The sequence below is a fragment of the Rhinichthys klamathensis genome, unplaced genomic scaffold (assembly GCF_029890125.1).
Source record: "Rhinichthys klamathensis goyatoka isolate OS25496 unplaced genomic scaffold, OSU_Roscu_1.1 h1tg000794l_1, whole genome shotgun sequence".
Lineage (NCBI taxonomy): Eukaryota > Metazoa > Chordata > Actinopteri > Cypriniformes > Leuciscidae > Rhinichthys > Rhinichthys klamathensis.
The window spans coordinates 84,731-89,945 of NW_026607189.1; positions in this window are offsets into that span (position 1 = coordinate 84,731).

Genomic DNA, 5,215 nt, shown 5'->3' on the forward strand with positions numbered 1-5,215 from the left:
TGATAATTATAATAATGATATCTAAAGTTATTTTGCTTCTCCAGTAAAACGTTTTATTTGTACTGGAAAACAAGACAGAAATACTGAGGAAGAAACACTTTTTTTTTTTTTTTTCAAGTTTAGATGGTTCAGCATCATAAGTTTGTCTTATTTTTAATCACCAGCTCAATAGTCCTGCAGTGTGATGGGGGATCTCACAACATGGGGAATTAGAACAATATCAATCTAGTCTTTCAAATCATTAGAGCTACATGCAAAATGATGATCAAATAATCAGCTAAATGCTGTTTAAACCAGTTTGAGAAGTTTTAGCACACCATGCAGTACATGTCTAATCGCTAAAAGTTTGCAAATAAAATGTGCACTTGATAAGAAATATCAAAAAATCTTTTTCATAATTCAGACATTTGAGTGTGTTTTCATGTGTGTTTCAATGACATCTCTAATGCACCTGTTTGCAAGATCGTCACAAATGCTGTGTTTTTCAGAGCAGGACCTTTTCGAATGGTTGTGTGTATCTTCAGCGTCAGTCACCTCTAAAAGAAAGTCTGATGTGCAGATGATTCATCTTTTACGGGCTCTTTAGAGCAGACGTGTCCCGCATGCGCAACCACACGCATCCTATTTTTGGGAGAGCCTTGTGTGTCGCAGCAAGTGATGTTGAAAGGTGTTTGATGGCAGTGGGTTTTCATCTGCACACACACACACACACACCCTAGAGACGGAGGCGCAGACGGAAAATTGACTCTTTGTCTCACAAATGAGCATGTTGCACCAAATCCGCATGAACACATCTAGAGTCATGCTTTTACATCATATGGAGCAGACAAACTCCTATCGGCACATGTCTCCACGAAGCCAAGAGTGAAATCAAATCACATTTATTTATATAGCACGTTTAAAAAGTGCTATACATGCAGCCCAGCACATATAATAAACATGTACAGTGCTGGAAAGTTTGGATTTTACAGCGGTTCGAGCACTTTGCAACTTGTTAAAATTGTAATGATGCTTTATGTAAATGAACGCAACCAGACAAATATAGTTATTCTTGGTTGCAGAAATCCGTCTGAATACGTATTAAAGGAATCCTTTTTTAAAGTCTTGATGTTGTTTTGGGGTCTAATAGGTTTTCTTGCTTGAATGTTAAAAAAACACCCTATTTTTTCACATATTCTCCATTGTTGCAGCTCCTTTCTTCCCAGTCTGTCAGTAACGCGTCCTGTACACCATCATAACTCACTGGGAAACTACACTCTAAAAAATGCTGGTTTGTTTCAACCCAAATTTGGGTCAAATATGGACAAACCCAAATGTTGGGTTAAAAAAATTACAGTTGAAAGTGGGTTAAAAATTTTTAAATTACATTTTTAACCCAACATTTGGGTTTGTCCATATTTGACCCAAATTTTGGGTTAAAACCACCCAGCGTTGTTTAGAGTGTACAATAGTGTGATACATTGTTGATTAAATCAAACGTCTAGTCTCGACTGTTCCCCAAAACTGCATTATTGCAAATCTGTTGTTCAACTATTAATGACGTCACGCAGCTGGTGGAGTAATAATACTTTTAATGAATCTGTTTGAGATCGAATTAATGCTAGATGTCTTGCTATAAATTATGGAAATGGCATCTGAGGACTAATTCTCATATTTCTCAGTTATTTCGCGTTATTTCCAGATTTAATCAGGCTCGTTCTTACACGTGCGCTTTAAATCTTTCGACAAACTAAAAGACGTGAATGAAAATTGCATATATTTGAAATAAAAGATATAGATTGTACTGAATTGCTAGGATTTATCTTGAGCAAAATAATTACCTGTAATGCCAGTCATAAATTAAAAACGGGGGAAACGCACCCCCGTTTAGTTCCTGTCTCTATGAAGCCCCTCCTTCTGAAAGCACACTGTGCTCTGATTGGTCGGCTGGATCAGTGTGCTGTGATTGGTCGAGCGCTTCGAGTGTGTTTGGAAAATGTCCCGCCCCTTCCCATAACCGCCAGTTTAACACACTACTAACTAACTCAACCAGGCCCCGCCCCTTTATTCTGCGCATGAATTATTATAATGAGGAATATTGTGACGTGTTCGTTCCCGGGAGAAACTCAAGACTACAATGGAGGCGTTTCAGGAGTTCAGAAACACTGACACTGATATAGAGAAGGACTCCCGCTGGAAGGATGAACATGGAAAAAAGCACAATATCTCCTCTTTAAAGAAAACTATGGTGTTGATAGTCGGAGCTAAAAGTTCTTACGAAGTGACGTGAAGTTGAGAAGTGAAATTAGCTCTGGTAATTTCAGGACTGGCTGATTCCCTCAAGCTCCCCGCCGAGAGGAGGGCTGTTTCTCGTTCCCTGGAGAAACCAGTTTATCAAGCCAATACATACACATTAGAACAGTGCAAATTATCCCCAAAAGCTCCAATCTAAACCATAGAACCGAACAATTATCTCTGTAGTGCTGGTAATCACCACAATTAAATGCTGTTCATGGGTGAGAGGCGTTCTCATGATTTCTGCACCTCATGCCGAGACCAAACACCACATTCAAGACTGTGAGGGATCATGAAAACGCTCCCGGTGCGATTCCCAAGACTCTGTATGTCGATGGTCTTTTAAACTAAAAAGAAAACACTGTTTTTATAGCAACTGCTCTGGATTTTTTTGTGTATGTTTCGTACACATCAGAAATAGATTGAATTTTGAAAAGCCAGACCTGAATGCGAGTTCACGGTGGATTATATGGCCATTGCAATATTTTATCTTTCAGATGTTTTTCAAAATATCTTTCATCAGTGTTTCACTGGTTGAGTTAGTTAGTAGTGTGTTAAATTGGCGGTTATGGTAAGGGGTGGGACACTCGAAGCGCTCGACCAATCACAGCACACTGATCCAGCCGACCAATCAGAGCACAGTGTGCTTTCAGAAGGAGGGGCTTCATAGAGACAGGAACTAAACAGAGCGTTACTGACAGACTGGGAAGAGAGGAGCCGCAACAATGGAGAATATGAGGAGAATAATCAACATTCAAGCAGGAAAACCTGTTCTAGTGGAGCCTGAAACTACATTTAGAGTTTATAAAAGGTCATAATTTGCCTCTTTAAAACTTTCCTGCAGGGTTTCTGAACATTAGTATTAAATTTACACAGGTGAATATTTGTACTGCTTTTTCATCAGTACCTTATTTCATTAAAAAAAGAGTGCACATTTTCTCAGAGATGCAAATATATATGCAAAAGAGGGAGAAGAGACATGAAAAGTGTCCAAACACTGAAAATATTTCCCTTATTTTTCATTTAATTTGAAATGAAAAACGCCCTAGTGGCATTTATATTAACTCCAATATTTAGCCAGTATTTAATATTGAACATAATGAAACATGCAGTAATCAGAAGTTGCCTTTTCAAATGCAATATCTGAACAATTTGTGGGATATTTTAATAGTTATTTTTGGTGAGCATGCACTTAACATCTGTGTAACACACACATGTGTAACACACAAATGATCAATATTCAAGCATGAAAACCTGTTCTAGCAGACATCAAGACTTTGTAAAAGTCTTTCAGAGAGTTGAAAGATTATGAATAAACTTTTTATTATCATTTTGCACATTGAAATGATTGACATGGCTCGCTACTAACCACTACCATCCCATCCGAGTAAAGCTTCAAAGGGCTGAAAGTTAAGAACAGGGTTATGTGTAAAGTACACTTCAAGCTTTTGGACAACTTGTGAGCAATATCAAAAAATATCTTATAGAATCAGTAAGCCATGGCTTTGTCAACATATTTCCTCTTCCCTTTGCCTGCCAATTGGCCTAAACAACAGACAAACCGGCTCAAACAAGTAGTTTTATCAGTTCTAACTTTTGTTTTCAAACATCATCAAACTCTTGTCAGTCTGACAAATACAACCCAAGGCCAAACAAAACAGAAAGAGACAATTAAATATAATACATCTTCAAAAGACTATAAAAGAAATGGAAATTATGAAATGCACCAATTGGCTACATTTTAAAATATATCAGTTGTTTTGTCTCAAGATGCACACCAGTACTGTCTGTTAGTAATTTACGTCTAAAGCACGTTTATAAAAGCTACTTAAATGTCCTAATTGAACTATAAATCTGAATCTTGGTTTAATCCAAGCCCTGTCTGTGAAACTATACCCTCATGTCATTCCAAACTATGAATTTTGTGCAACATAAAATGACTAATTTTGAAGAATTGTATTGTGGCATTGCACTGAGCTCTTCCACATTACAATGAAAGTGCACTGAGGCTTTCAGGCTTCAAAACAACTGCAAAAACACCACAAACACACCATAAAACCCTCATGACTAAGTCATCTGAAGTCAACAGGGTTGCGTAAAAAGCAGACCGAAATTTTAGGAATGCACAATATATATCGGCCACCAAATCGGTATCGGCCGATATATATTCACTTTTAATGTTATCGTTATCGGCCCGATAAGAAAATTTGGCCGATATCGTAAAGCCGATAATTAATGTGTTATTTCCTTCAGCTGAGACACTTCAGATGCGCACTGTTCGCCATGATGATTTTAAATTGCTTAAAATATGATTTAAATCCCTTGAAAAGGAAAAAAATATGTGCAGTCCGTAAACTAGGCTACATAATAGTATAATGAGAACATAATTGTGTGTTTGGGACAAGGCTTTTAATGGTGTGACTTTTTTTTTTGTAATCAGGCTCTCAAAAATTATTTAAAAATTTGGATTTAGATTTATCGGCCAAAATATCGGTTATCGGCTTTCAACTAAAGAATTATCGGTATCGGCCAACATTTTCACATCAGTGCTCAAGTTCAACCCTACAATGACCCGGTCACAGCAGCCAATGGTTCAATGGCTCAAAATTTCACCAAGCTATTATACAACTTGATAAGATTTGGAATATAACAGATGAGACATTTGCAAACTATTTTTATCACATCTGAATGGTGCTTTTTGCGTCAATTTTAAGCTGGATCACGTCAGTACCCATTTATTATAATTGCATGGGAAAGAGTGAACAGAACAATTCAAGTGTGCACTTCTCTTCTCCGGCACAGACGCTCACTGGCACATGGCAGAACCGGCAGATCTAAGAAATCCCAGGAGAAACAAACAGGAAGCCGGAGACACAGAAGTGCCAAATAACTAAACAACAACAGCGATCGCGCACTATTCAAAATCAGGATGAACCGGAAC